Genomic DNA, 16823 nt, shown 5'->3' with positions numbered 1-16823 from the left:
TGCAAGTTCCAAAATAATGACCATCGAGGTCAAAGGTCAAAATACTTAAAACCTAATAATTCGAAAACTGAGCCACATATTGAGCTGACGTGTCCTTATTTAGTAATTGGTCATCAACCACTGCAAGTTCCAAAATAATGGCCATCGAGAACTCGTAAACGGAGCAACGGATAAATTTTGTACCAAGCAGAAAAAATGAAGGAGGAATAAATTTGAGTGGTCTATTGAATTTTGTACCAACGAGAAATCTCATTTGCAACTAGCTCAGATTTTCTGTATCTGTTTGTGTTATTCAAAATAAACGAAAAAAAATAATTTGGATGGACTAACGAAAAAGAAAGCAGATATGACATTTTAACTAGCTGAGAATTTAAAGAAACAAAGGGAAACTACTCAATTTTCTATCAACGAGAAATGCCATTGCAACTAGCCCAGAATTTATGTGCCTTTACGTGCTAAGGTTTGTTTTAACTCTCCTTGTACTAATTAAATAAACGAAGGAATATTGTACCAATGAGAAATGCCATTTTTTCTAGACCATGTTCTAATATTTAAACAAACGAAGGGGTGAATTTGAGTGACCTATTCAATTTTGCACCAACGAGAAATAACTGCGTATTTTAAATCATTTTGTACTATTTAAATAAACAAACAATCGGATAAATCTAACCGGCTCAGAAATTCAAACAGACGAAGGTCTCTTGAGTGAGCTTTCCAATTTTGTAGCTAGAAGGACTATTTTCTAATTAACTCCAAATTTCATTTCATTTTGTATTACTCAAATTTCGATGGAGTGTTTAGTTTTGTACGAACCAGAAAAATTTGAATGGATTATTTCCTTATGTACCAACTGGAAAAAGTGAAGGGCCATTAATCAAATAAATGAAGGAATAAATTTGGGTAGAATATTTAATTTTGTACCTAGCAAAATAAGAAAAAGAAGTAAAGAACGAATAAAATTTGGATGGACTATTTTCTTATATACCAATTAAATATGGAGCACCAGTGACAAAAAAGAAACCGAAGGAGGAATAAATTTGGGTACCTATTCACTTTTGTACTAAGCAGAAAAACTGAAGAAGGATCAGCATTCTATACATTTTGTGTTATTTATTGGGGATGTCCTTTTTCCTTTTGGGCCAACGAGACCATTTTTAACTGAATTATAATTTGTACCAAACAGAAAAGAGCTACACAAATAAACAAAGCAATCAATTTTTAACTAGGTCAGAATTTCTAGACCATGTTGTACTATTTAAACAAATGAAGAGATAAATTTGTGTGACCTATTCAGTTTTGTACCAAGCAAAATAAGAAAAAGAAGTGAAGAACGAATAAAATTTGGATGGACTATTTTCTTATGTACCTACAAAAAATGGAGCTCCAACAACAAAAAAGAAACCGAAGGAGGAATAAATTTGGGTGACCTATTCAGTTTTGTGCTAGGCAGAAACAATTTGCATTAAAAAAGCGAAGAAGGTAAAATTTGAATAGCTCAGTATTTATGTACATTTTTGTACTACTAAAATAAACGAAGGAATAAATTTGGGTGTTCTACAGAAGAAAACGAAGAAGGGCCATTTTATTTAATTTTGTAGTACTCAAAATATACAAAGATATAAATTTGTGTGACCCACTCAGATTTGTACTAAGCAGAAAATTTGTTGGCTTTTTTAGAAATACCATTTTATTTTTTCTATTCAGATTTTCCGGCTACTTTTTGTGATCTACAAATAAACGGAGGAAAAGCAAAGAGAGACCATTTTTAACTGGCTTAGAATTTATGTGCCTTTTGTAACGAAGGAACAAATTTGAATAAGGTTCATTTTAACTAATCCTGCTGCGAGTAGATCAATTAGTACATAAATTAAAAAATAAAACAATATGGCATTATTGCGACTTTCATTTTCGAATACATACGGATTAAACCACTATGGCAAAAATTACTACTCTTTCCTTATGCTTATTTGGAGCAGACTTAAGAGGACCAAGCATTAGAAACCCACTAGTACGGCGTCAATTCAATAAACCCGTTATGCTTTAGAAAACAAAATCCATATTGGAGTATACCTTTTATACAACAAACAAGCTTCTTAGAACCACTCCAGAAATTAGAAAACAAATCTTTCTTCTACGGTCTTCGGCATGTATTTTAGACCAAGAGCAGCAAGATTAATATTAAATAACACTTCTGCTGGATAGAAATTGGATTCCCTCGATCTTCTGTTTTATCCGGCAACCCCAATAAACATCTGTAAAATATTCTTTGATGTGTAAAATTAGTTCTAAACAGTCTTGTATTGGATGCACTCGTCAGTATAGTAGTTAAAGATAATTGCTTCCCATCTCGTAATACCCTGTAAACGCTTATCTGAACAATGAACAAAATCAATTAGATAGTTGTAAATTTAATGGCAGAATTACCTGTATTCTATCTAAGACAATCTACACCCACGGAATCATCGTTGTTACAAATAGTGTTAATAGGCTTGTCCTTCCATCCCAAACTTAAAATAGAAGTTCTGAAATTTTTCTATTGGCACATCCTAGTACTTCTTAGTTATATCTCTCAAATACTGTACACCTCTTGCCCATTTAATTCAGCCTTAAATCTGGGAAATTGATTCGTATAAATTGGTTTGTCACTAGCAAATTGTTATATTTACCTAATAACTCTCTGAGAAATCATGATTGCTGGTAGACTACAATACACCTTTAAAACCTACTCTCATTCGAAAAATAAACTGCACTATTACAAACTATTATTAGTACAGTGCAATACCGCTATTAATTGGTAATTCTTACACAATGTATCGTTCTTGTTATCGAATTCTACTCCAACTAAGCATTAGGAGAAAGTAGTATTTTTTTGCCATAATGGATTGTTCTGTATGTATAGCTTTATTATGAGAAAAAAACATTTGTTATTCTTTTTCACCAAGTTTCCAAGTACTGCGAGGTCCAACAGGTAGGTATCAGGAGATACTGCAAAAAGGCCAGTTTTACCACATCGTGTAAAGCAGCCAAGTAAATCTGCAATCTGGATACTTGGCCCGAACTCGCACTCATGACTCCAAAACTGTAATAACTCATCCAAAGTGTCCTGTGTTCCCCCATAGCGAAAGAAATCTGTCACAGTATAACTATTACCTTTAGTTTTCATGGCAAAAAAGGTAGCTGATTGGAAAAGAGAACTGTTTGCAGTTAAACGAGTAACCAACGACAAAAAGTCTATCTTAATATCTACCTGCGATAAATGCTTAACAAATTCTACCATATACCATTTGTTATAGCGACCATTAAACAAATATCTATCCATCAAATAATTGTCTACCACATCGTTATAGTGGGCATTGTGCTCAACAAAACATGGCTGTATACCATTATTTAACCGAAAATATTTAACTGTAGACCTAGAATAAGCGGGGCGACCATTACCTTGTACCAGAGGGAAATGAAAAACTTCGGTCATTGTAATGCACACAACCAAGTATGTGTTAAAGTTTTTAGTCGCTAATACAAAAGTAAAGAAGCTAACAAATTTCTGCTTGGTGCAAAACTAAATATTCTATATTTTCTCGGTGGTACTAAATAGTACAAAATACTTAGTTTGATACAGTGATACAACACTAAATTCCCAGCTGGTACAAAAGAAAATATTCCATTCACATTTTATTAATTCTTCACTCCTTTTTTCCCGGTACAAAACTAAATTCCGTACATATGCCTCTCAAATTCATTTATTCTTCCCTTTGACCTCTAAAATAATAATAATGATTTCAAATTTAATTTTCCATTTTTTCACATACTCTCTCCTTATCTCTACTTAATTAAAAACTCTCGTTTCTACTAATACTGTATTTACCCATTGGAACTGTCTCAAAATTATCTATTCGTTTTCTTTTACTAGATGTAACCTGATAAATTCTAAGATCTGGATAATTTTTAAGTAAAGTTGCCGGATAAAACAGAAGATCGAGAGAATCGAATTTCTATCCAGTAGAAGTTTATTTAATATTAATCTCGCTGCTCTTGGTCTAAAATACATGCCGAAGACCGTAGAAGAAAGAATTTGTTTCCTAATTTCTGGAGTGGGGCTAAGAAGCTTGTTTTGTTGTATAAAAGGTATACTCCAATATGGATTTTGTTTTCTAAAGCATAACGGGTTTATTGAATCGACGCCGTACTAGCGGGTTTCTAATGCTTGGTCCTCTTAAGTCTGCTCCAAATAAGCATAAGGAGAGAGTACTATTTTTTGCCATAGTGGTTTAATCTGTATGTATTCGAAAATGAAAGTCGCAATAATGCCATATTGTTTTATTTTTTAATCTATGTACTAATTGATCTACTCGCAGCAGGATTAGTTAAAATGAACCTTATTCAAATTTGTTCCTTCGTTACAAAAGGCACATAAATTCTAAGCCAGTTAAAAATGGTCTCTCTTTGCTTTTCCTCCGTTTATTTGTAGATCACAAAAAGTAGCCGGAAAATCTGAATACAAAAGATAAAATGGTATTTCTAAAAAAGCCAACAAATTTTCTGCTTAGTACAAAACTGAGTGGGTCACACAAATTTATATCTTTGTATATTTTGAGTACTACAAAATTAAATAAAATGGCCCTTCTTCGTTTTCTTCTGTAGAACACCCAAATTTATTCCTTCGTTTATTTTAGTAGTACAAAAATGTACATAAATACTGAGCTATTTAAATTTTACCTTCTTCGCTTATTTAGTGCAAATTTTTTCTGCTTAGTACAAAACTACTGCTGCAAATTTTTTCTGCTAGTTACCCAAATTTATTCCTCCTTCGGTTTCTTTTTTGTCGTTGGAGCTCCATTTTTTGTAGGCACATAAGAAAATAGTCCATCCAAATTTTATTCGTTCTTCACTTCTTTTTCTTATTTTGCTTGGTACAAAACTGAATAGGTCACACAAATTTATCTCTTCGTTTGTTTAAATAGTACAACATGGTCTAGAAATTCAGACCTAGTTAAAAATTGATTGCTTTGTTTATTTGTGTAGCTCTTTTCTGTTTGGTACAAATTATAATTCAGTTAAAAATGGTCTCGTTGGCACAAAAGGAAAAAGGACATCCCCAATAAATGGCACAAAATGTATAGAATGCTGATCCTTCTTCAGTTTTTCTGCTTAGTACAAAAGTGAATAGGTACCCAAATTTATTCCTCCTTCGGTTTCTTTTTTGTCACTGGTTCTCCATTTTTTGTTGGTATATAAGAAAATAGTCCATCCAAATTTTATTCGTTCTTCACTTCTTTTTCTTATTTTGACCTTTGACCTCGATGGTCATTATTTTCGGAACTTGTAGTAGTTGAAGACCAATTACTGAACGTGGAAACACCATCTCAATATGTGGCTCCATTTTGGAGTTATTAGGTTTCAAGTATTTTGACCTTTGACCTCGATGGTTACTATTTTGGAACTTGTAGTAGTTGATGACCAATTACTAAATGTGGAAACACCGCCTCAATATTTGGCTCCGTTTTCGAGTTATTAGGTTTTAAGTATTTTGACCTTTGACATCGATGGTCAATACTTTTGGGACATGTAGTACCTGATGATTTATTACTAAATATTTAAACACCATCTCAATATGTGGCTCCGTTTCCGAGTTATTAGGTTTTAAGTATTTTGACCTTTGACCTCGATGGTCATTATTTTTGCAGCTTGTAGTAGTTGATGACATATTACTAGATTTGGAAACAGCACCTCAATATGATGCTTCGTTTACGAGTGATTGGGATTTAAGTGTCATGCAAAGGGCGTATCCCACATAAACTATAAGACACAGGTAAAAATAAATATAATATTCGTGATCAGCGTGTCCGAAAACCCCCATATACCGAGTTTCATCCAAATCGGTTAAAATTGTCATAGAAAGAGCGTATCACACATAAACTATAGGACCCAGGTAAAGAGAATTCTTTGCTATGTAATCTGCATGTCCGTAGTCTCTGTGGGAAATAGGGGTTAAGAAGGGAACAAGTAAATCCCCATTATTTTCTAGTTTTTGCTGTTTTCGAATAGGGGTTGGAAAATAAGCTCATAAAAGAGAACTAGTACACCCCTAAAATGGATTATGTTCAAATAGGGATGGAAAAATGGGCCAACTGCTATGTATTCTTTACTATGTTAAAATAAGGGTTAGAAAATATGCTCATAAAAGAGAATGAGTCCACCCCTAAAATGGACTACGTTTAAATAGAGGTGGAACGAATGTTATGTATTCTTCGCTATGTTTCGTAGTCTCTGTGTGATTTCTATTATGGTAAAATAAGGGTTGAAAAATGAGCCATACTCTTTTATTAGCTGTGCTATGTATTATCTGCTCTGCTGTGTGTTCATAGTCTCAGTGTAATATCTGCTATGTTAAAATAGGATTTGGAAAATATGCTCATAAAAGGAAACTAGTTCACCCTTAAAAAGTGCTCATAAAAGGGAATGAATATACCACTGCTATGTTTCGTAGTCTCTGCTATGTGTTCGTAGACTTATGTTCGAATAGTGGTTGAAAAAGAAATCATAAAAGGGAATGAATACTCCCTTGCTATGTTACGTAGTCTTATGCTCTAATGTGTTCGTAATCTAATGTGTTATCTGTTATGCTCAAATAGGGGTTGAAAAAGTGATCATAAAAGGGAATGAATACTCCCTTGCTATGGTACGTAGTCTTATGCTCTTATATGTGTTGGTAATCTTATGTGTTATCTGCTATATTCAAATAGGGGTTGGAAAAAGTGGTTATAAAAGAGAACGAATACACCCCTAAAAGTGATCACAAAAGGGAATGAATACATCCCTGCTATGTGTTCGTAGTCTTATGTATTATCTGCTATGCTATGTGTTCGTAGTCTCCATGTATTCTCTGCTATGGTAAAATGTTCAAATAAGGGTTGAAAAAGTGATTATAAAAGAGAACGAATACACCCTTGCTATGTTACGTACTCTTATGTGTTATCTGCTCTTCTATGTGTTCGTATTCTTATGTGATTTCTGCTATGTTACATAGTCTTATGCTATGTTTCGTAGTCTTAAGTATTATCTTCTATGTGTTCATAGTCTCAGTGTAATTTCTGCTATGTTAAAATAGGGGTTGGAAAAGATACTCATAAAGGGGAACGAGTTCACCCCTTAAAATGTACTCATCAAAATTAACAAATACACCCCTAAAATGGAGGTCGTAAAAGACCGTGGCTGACGGTTCACGATGCTCAATTTCCCAGAGGCTCCTGAGTTGTTCTAATGTGACCTATTATGAGCCAGATCGATCCATTTTCTACTACTTTTATCACTTGTGATAATCAATTTTATAGAAAGCCACAATAATTAATTTTTACGATTTCTACATATAGGGTTTAAAATAAGATCAAAAATATATTTGATATTTTCAACCATATAAACCAAATGTTCAGGGCAATTTTATAATTTCATGGTGTTATAGAAGTTCAGTATCAGCGTCACCAATTTTTTGTTTATCTTATGAAGATTCAAAACCAAGATTAAGTAAAATTTAAGTCAAGTGTTAATTATCTTCTACGCTTTAAGACTATAATAATATTTTGATTATATTTCATTTTATCTAAATCTAAATTGACAATCTATTGGAAAGTCTATATTTTAGCTCGAAATCTTAACTGGATATTCTATTTCATATTTGACTGTAGTTTTCTGTCCCGGAAATGGTTGACTAATAGAAAAATATTTTACGTTTACAGGGTTTTTTGGATATTTGCTGTATTAGTAGCGATTACTGGCGCATTATATGTTTCTCATTCACTAATTTGCGATTATTATAACCACAGTGTTGATTACGAGGTTCTGCAGGAAATTGGTAGTTTCGAAAGATCATTACCTGCTTTATTCATTTGTTACTATTGGAAGTACGGTACCCCAGACTTAAAATCACCTCAGTTTTTAAAGGTATTTGCCTCTTTTGCTATTAGAACATTTATTTTATCTTGGTTTTACTGTGTTCGTATAATCACGAAAACAGTTTTAGTAGTCACTGCACATAATAGTTAATTGTTCTTTCTACCAGCCGGGAGAAAGTGTAATTTCTGTACGATGTTTCAGTAAACAAAAATGTTTGAAAAATGGGTGGAAGAATTCTGTGACAATTATCTGATTCGTACAGAGAAATTTTCAAAGTAGTGATCATACTAACTGAATTTTCTTTTACTAAAGGACCTGTGTTTCAAAAGAGTGATACAAAATATAAAGGTAACCAAGAAAGTTCTGTTGTGTTTTTTGTGAAGGTCTGTGTTGAATTGGCCCTCACATCGTGAATTGCATGAGAAGATTGATAAGGCGAACGTCAGTTGTCTGTGTGGGTATATCCAACATTTTACCTGGTTGTGGCATTTCACTTACAAAGATATATCTGGACTTGGAGAGGGTCTTGTGACTACGCGGACAATATAGCATTGGTTCAAGAAATTTAAGGATGATGACGAAACACTCGTAAACGCACCACGTACCGAAGACCAACACATGTACAAAATGAAAATTTTCAGGCATAAATTGTGGCGAATTCTGCCAGGCACGTGAGGAACTGGGGCTACGGTTCAGTGTAAGGGAAAGCATTCGGCAAAAAAATATCCAACAACTTGTGAACCACCACGAGTTGGGTCGATGGTTCCAACATGATTTGTTTCTTGTCCAGACGAGAACGCTAGCAGACACTCGTGTTTCTTAGTTGTCTCGCCTGAGGAAGGAGCCATTTGTGGACAGGGCACTTACATGTGATGAGATGTGTGTTCAGTTCGAAGTACCACGGCACCCTGATAATTGATTAGCATCTCATGAACCGGTTCTAAATCAATTGAAACCAGTACTGCTCCAGAAGAAGGTCGTCCTGTGTGTTTGGTTTACTGCTCGCGGAATCGTGCATCGGGAATTGCTACAATCTGGCCAGAGCATCAATGCAATTGTGTACTGTCAGCAGCTCAGCCGTTGTCAAGAAAATCTCAAAACTCTGGAACCAGCACTTGTGATTCGCAAAGGAGTCGTAATTGTACAAGATAACGCTATGTCACACTTGGTTAGGATGACGCGGGACATCTTTCTAAGTCTAGGATGGGAAATATTATTCCATCCGCCATACTCACCATACATTGCGTAGTCCGATTATTACTTGTTCCATTCCTCAGATAATCACCTTATAGAACGCCAGTTCATATCCTTATTAGAGGTGCAGCATACACTTGGCATTTCTTCGGACCACGGCCCACCACGTTCTACCAGGATGGAGTCCGTGGCCTATCAGAATTTTGGGAGAAGGTCGACAATGTTGGTGGGGACTATTTTTGATCTTCGTGGTACGTCTAAGATGACATATCGATTTTCGAATTTAATGAGTTGAAAAGCATCAGAAATTTTTTGCTTATCTTACGCAAATTTAAATATTAAAAGTTTTAGCGGATGGCAAAACCGCATCTTTAATTGTTAGTAAAAGACACTAATAACTTAAGCCTTTCCTCCCGATCTCTGGCAACGAAATGTCTTGTCTCTTCATTTTACCATATCTGAAATATATATCTTATTAAATATGCTGTAGAAGAGAAGGCAGAAATACTTTTAGTATCTCTTAGAAACTCCACTCTTATGAATTTGTTTACCGGAAAATTACTATTACGTTGGGTGACACAGGATTGAACAAATGACTCTTGTGACCAGTCGTGACAAAAGGTAGATTTTCAATAAACAGAGAATATTGTGGGTCTACAAGTATTCATGGTAAGAATCTATTTAACTAATGAGTGTTGGAAATGTTGCATATAAATCATCAACGAACTATTGTTTGTAACCTGGACAGGATTGCGTGCATTCTGACGTGTTATTCATTAGCAAAATTCCTATCTATACCACTCGCGGAACGTGAAACTAATAATCCTTCCGATCTATCAGCATTTGGTGTGGAAAATCTGTATGTGCATGTGATATTCAGTAAGGGATCAAAACTTACCCAAGAAGATCTACTGGGTAATAACAACTGTCACGACCTGCTTGCAGTAATTAAATATCGATTAAAATTTTGTGACTGCCAGGAACACTTCGCAGTTAACATATAGACGTTTTCTTCAATATACGTACACTAAGTCCACATAGGTATCTATCCTGTACCATTACTCTTGCGTTTTATTTCTTAGTGTGCAGACCGTGCTACTCACTTTGTTAAATTATAAAACATAAGGATACATACCTAGGTTGCGTGCACAAAACAATTTTTGTTGTTTTCTCGTGAGTTGTGAACCTTCCCCGTGATCTAGTGAGAAGATTAATAGGACATTTTGCATCATAAGCATTGCCACTATGGTCACCTGAAGTAGCTACTCTGTGTTTATTTTCATCTGCAGTACGTAGTGTGCTTGAAACCAGTTTAAGCTACTTAAGTTTCCGATGGCCTTATTACAATTCTGAATACGACATACAATACATGCTTCACATATGAGACCAGCCATTCCGAGAGGTGGTTAGAGATATTATAACGTTATCGTTATATATATATATCTTAATCAACCCTCGTATACGAAGATTATTTCTTGGAATTAGTCCGCGCCAGGTAAAGATTCTTAGAATTCGAAGTGCTGCGAACTCTCTTGCTCACAATGTTTTATGTGTGTGTGCGTCTGCCCACCTACTCTTCTCTTCGTACGACCAAATAATGACAAAAAATTCAACTCAGCTTAACTATCTTCTCCCTTCTACCGAAAGCTGAATTCCTAAGCTAAAAGGCAGTGTTGGACTATACGTCATAATGTGCATTTTTTATAACAATCATTTACTATTTATATTATTATGTGTTTAAATGTGGTTAATGTGTTCCCAATAAGACAATAATCAGTTAATCAACTTCTATCAGGGAAGAAACTACTTAAATAGTAAGTGTTGTGTAGGAGCTATCTTTTGTTCTCATAGTGTATTCATACGCTTTCACGGTGACAAAGGATGGACATACAGAAGAGGCGCGAGTGAGTGAGATCTGAGAAGGAAAGAGCGGAACATGCTTTTATGAATAGTGGATATGCAACCTTAAAATACCTCAATTAGGAAAGTGCTTTGAAGTTGAAAGCCTTTCACAAAATTTAAAACGTAAAAGAAAAAGGGATCGTAAAGTTTTAACTGTATACTAAAAATGTGATTGTGGAATTACCAACCATTTAAAAGAAATAGATGACAAGCTCTTTCGCTCAGCGACATCAAAAGCTATGGAACAATGGAAGAGCATCCAAGGACCCTCATGAAGGAATTAATTTCCCAAATGGTCGTAGAAGACGAATACCTGTCTTGCCTCGAAGGATGATTGTGTATTTCAAAGAATGAACTACCGAAATCGTGAAATTCGTGCGTTTTAATCCGTATCGTTTTCGTGCTCGTTTACCTACTAACCGTAGTTTTGGGCAAATATTTCCTTTACAAGAACATATTGTTGTTTGTGTTAAACGAATGTGCTTGTGATTTCCTAAAGCTTAAATTTTTGAACATACTTATCGTGAGTGTTAATCTCTGTGTCAAGCGATAACATGCTAATAGTATAATTGTGCGTATACCATTGTGATATTTTCTTTAACAGGATAAGTAATGCCGTATGTTGCATGCATGTTTTAGTATCTTATTCTTGCCATAGTGGTAATGCAGTTCACGTAGACAGTGCAAGGGTACATTAGTTCCTGGGTTCAATCAACTGGTGCTCAACTTTACGTCTTATGCTTCCTATGAATTTTCTTCCTGAGGCTATAATAGTCGTTTAAAAATACAAATATAATTTGTATGAGACCGTTGACGAGAAAATTTTAACCCTACTTTTTCGGTACGATTTGGCTCGTCAGCGACGGTGGGTATACAACCAAAAGTCCTTTCGTTAACTTGATAGCACCTGAACTCCGGTACTGTAATATCATACCTGTATGGGAATTCAATAAAACTATTTTGGGGATTTTCTTTTTCTAAAGGCAAGAACGTCCTTTGTATCTTAAGACGATAATTGTGGTCTTAGTGTTTACAAGTTGTTGATATATGTTCTGCTTATAATATGTTGAATAACATCGATCATGCTGGCGTGTTTCGAAGCGAACCAGTGTTTCGATAGAAGTGTACACAGTGTTGGCGCTCCTTATCTCCTGTGCTTTTCAAAATATAGTTTAATAACTTTTTTGTTATTTTGGATTTGCAAATTTACCTTACGTGTTGTAACACGTGTTCAGTTAGACCCTATTTAACGAACTCTATGAAAAGATTTGTATTAAATTCGTGACATCATACTTCGAATTGGTCGTTAAGAGCCCATTATATATAATTTAACGGTAGTGCTGAGAAACCTTATTACGGTACTTGTTTTGATTTAAAATATAGACTTTTTCTGGTTATGAGACCACGAAAATAACAATATGTAAATATGATACGTAAAAACTAATTGAAGCAAGTGAACTTATTAACAAAAATATATGATGTTCAGCAGTGCCCACAGTGCGAGAGAACTATATATATCTGCAAGTAGATTCGCAAGTTCGTTAAAAATCAAGGATATTGAAGTAGTACAAACAGTTTATGATTCACTTCATAATGACACGATAATTATGATTTACTATTAGAGGTCATATGGTTGTAGTCCCAGTCACCGCGAGAATTACAAAATTAGCCGCTCTCCTAGGTGACAAGGTGTGGCGAAATGAGGTCACAGGGTTTTAGACCTCATTCCAGGGGTAATTCGAAACTAGTCCTACCCTCAATCGCACGGCATTATTGAAACAGCACTTTTCATTCAGACGTTATGGTGGTCTGTCGTGCTCTATTTTATGGGTATAAAATTACTTGTTACGCTGTGATGCTTTATGAGTAAAAAAATACAAAAAGAGAGGTTTATTCAACTTGGAGATCCTCTTCTGTGATGTTTTATTACGTTGTGAATAAGTACGGGAGTCTAAGACATGAAATACGTTAACACACCTCCTGGAGAGTATGTACACTCTCAACTTAAATTTAGAAACTAAACAACTTTTTCCGCCTACTTTTCTCCGTATTATGTCATTTGAATCTGGATATGTTAAATTAAGGACTATCATCTAGGGACATGTAGCATCACCGAGGGTCTATCTAATTCTGTTTCATGAGCATGAATTATTAAAAATGTAAATTTCAACCAAACTTTGAACTCATAAATGATAGTACGTTTCATTGTGATTTTATGTAGAATACAGGATAGCTATACTTGAGGAAGTAATAAGTAAAATACACTATGAAAAGCCAAGCTCATTGAAAAGAAATCACTAAAATGTTAATTATAAAATAAATAATCTTAGAAAAAATATGATCAAACGAAGTATTGTTATTTAGCATTGAAAATGCTTCTCGATATATTTATAGGAAATCGATTGCAGTATTTTGGTTACCTGTTTTGAAAATGACATAGAGTTCAATTGTTGCGACCGATTCCGGAGAATATTTACTGGCAATGGACATTGTATTGCCATGAACTCACTACAAACAGAGTAAGCAATAATATTTACTATGTAGGTTAATTTTTCTGTTCGCTGAAACATATTAATTCTGATTTTTCTTTCTTATTTTCTTATTTTATTTCTGGATTTTTATTCATCCCAGTGTCGTATTTAAGGGGAGCTTCCGGGCTTAAACCTTCCCGAAATTGTATTTACTATTTTAAAGCAAATGAAATATCTTGCATAATTTTCACCTTTCCTGGAACAAAGTTACCCAAGCTTCACGAAACAAAATCGTAAATACGCAACTGACACACTCCAAAGTCTAGTATTCTGTCTCGAGATTGAAACAATTTAATGAAAGCATAAATAAGGACAGAAAAATTGTAACCAATACGAGTTGCTCAGGAAATACACGTATTGTTTAGTTTTAAAGCTAATCTTTGCCAATTTCTCAACAGATTATCTCAATTTGTTCATAAGCAAATGCCACAGCTGCGTTCATTTGTTTGGAATGTGGCATAGTCATCTTTCAGGTATGTGTCAGACACTAGAAACAAACATTCTTATGTGTAACTTACTCAGTCAATGTCATTCACGAAGAAAATGTTTAGGTTGAGGGATAATCATTAGTCATTCGTTCCATGTACGGTAAGTTTTGTGTGTCTGGTTATTTAATACCATGTTTAGACAAGTATAACATCACAGCTTTATAACAGCGTGGATATATATTTTCCATGTTGAGGATTATATTGTCATTTTTATTTGTATATTTCAAATTTCGCAAACATTGGTATAGAAATGTGTAATTTTAGAAGAGGACGTAACGAAAAAAGTCGAAATATTAAATTCAAAGTAAAAGAGTATAACATATACAATAGCATATTTTATCACAAACATTGAGTAAGTTTCAATGAAGTATTTAGGATTTTGTTTAAGAGAATTAGGGTTATGCACAATACGTCAATAAGCACTTCAATGTATCCTTATGGGTGCCAGCAAATTTTAACGATTTTCGGTCTGGGGAGGGGACTGGAGCCCGATAGCCCCCTAATTACGCCAGTATTAAGTTTAAGAGTAGGTACTACTATTTTGAATAAGGTGTGCAAGGACAATTTGGAGGTTGACATTCCGTACAACTCGCTTTCATTAATAATAATAATAATAATAATAATAATAATAATAATAATAATAATAATAATAATAATAATAATAATAATACGAACTTTGGGTAATGTATTTTGTGTAGTTGACATAGATGGGAAGAAGGAGATTCATACGAGAATAAAATGGAAAGCTTAACTGTAGTAAAAGTAAAAACCATTGGTTATTTCACATGAATACAAGAATTGCGTTCCAACATATTGCTTTGTGAATCCAATCTTGACGAGTTTTTTGGCTACGCCACTGGAGCCTTTGATGTGCTTCGGTCCTTTGTTATTCTAGTAATTTCCACATAAGAATTGCACATATACGTAGGTATAATTCCGTGTAATGCGATTTACGGTGAAAGATGAGTGATTTGCTATTAGGTTTTATATTGAATAATTATACCGTAATTATGTTACTTTTTGAAGAGCGTGGAACAATATGGCTCCCTAAAAATCACATTACATAGCGTAAAGCATCTTATTGAGTCCCATAATACAATTTCTGTTTTTTATTTACTACAGAATTCACTTTCTGTTTCTATGTTTAATAATGGAATATGTGTGTTATCCATTGCCACAATACTTTAATACAAATTGCTTCCCTCCCTCCCCACAATTGTAAGATTTCATACAATCTTTATCTGTCTGTCATCACTAATATGCTTTCGTAGATCCAAGCGAGAACACATGTTGTTTAGCCCTTGTTCATTTGCAAGTGTTCGTTTCACTACTATCATAATTTGTTCAACAGCATCACAAATCTGGTTAATGACGTCTATTTTTCATAATAAAAATGTTAGTACGGCAATATTAGCGTAAATTGATACTGTTTTTTGACGTTGTAATTCTGCATATATTACAAACTCAATCGCCCTTCTTTGAACACACGGGAAACATCTTGACAGTGTTTTCTGCAAGAGCATTATCATTGGCAGAGCATCCAATTCTCAGTGAATATCAGCTGTAGAATGTCTAGATGCGGCCAGCAATTTCACAGTTAGTCGTAGCTGTATAACGGAAAATTCCATGTTTTCAGACAGTATCTTACTTTTAACGTCTTACTTTTAACCACTTTTATTCAATTACAGTCATCTCGTAAAAGAAACACACTACTTACAAACGAAAAATAAATGTATCGGATGCTGCAGTTGCTTTCCTGACATGAGAATAATTCTAGACGTTAGAAGAAAATCGCGTATGCGTTGATGTGCCACTTCATAAAACCAGTAACCTTTCATGATATATAGCTTACATGTGCTAAAACAGAAATCAGTTGAGAACGTTCATTATATTGGCGTTTCGTCTTTTTCTTATCATATATCTTTGTATTGAATATAAAGATCAGACTGATATCGAGGAATGAAACCGTTTTCTTTGGCCATCATGCATCTCAGTGTACCTCTTTTACTCGTTCTGTTTACGAATGAAATAGAGGGAATTCGGAACTGCAAATAAGCTGACAGCAAAGTGTGTGCAATCGCTCATAGCTAATTTCACTGCAGGTGTGCACGAAGAGATATTAAGAGGTGGCTTAAAGAATATCAATCTGTCTACCTAAGCTTTACTTGGTATACTTAATCTTTATGGAACACGAACGACCAGACAAACGATATCTTCTCACTTTATCAAAAGAGTTAAGCATAATTGACATAACTTTTTAAAGCAAAGTTTTAAAAGTTAATAACCAATGAAACTGTATCAAGAATAACAGTCCATTGATTACCCAATAAGTTTGTGTGGATAATAACAGTACGTTTGACGTTTAAGTACATAATTTATTACATTTTATGGATTACAATAAAAATAAAAATATTTTTGGTTATGTATCAATAAATGCAAAAGAGCTAAGTGATTTTTTTAAACAAAATAATTTTAAGTCAAAAGTTTTACACTAACTTGTTGAATAAATTTTTTAAACCAGAAATGTAACCCAAATTTTTCAAAGGCAACTTTTTAAACACGGAGTGTTTTCAAAATAAAAATTTAAGGACCTTCTATAGGCATTCATGCATCTGGAGAATTTTGTTGTTAGACGAATACTCCACGTAGTGGCACTTCGTACAACTCACACAAATACACAAACATAGTAGGGGTGCAGGTCAAAACTCATTCGGCCTTACCCCCCGGAGTCACATATCTTGTCCCTATGCAGAGAATGGTGGTAAATGTTTGTCCATTATAAACCCTCTGTTCGATGTGTAGCCTCTCTGTCTGATGA

The sequence above is a fragment of the Thermobia domestica genome, chromosome 4 (genome assembly GCF_964235325.1).
Source record: "Thermobia domestica chromosome 4, izTheDome1.hap1.1, whole genome shotgun sequence".
Lineage (NCBI taxonomy): Eukaryota > Metazoa > Arthropoda > Insecta > Zygentoma > Lepismatidae > Thermobia > Thermobia domestica.
This window is presented reverse-complemented; position numbering follows the sequence as displayed.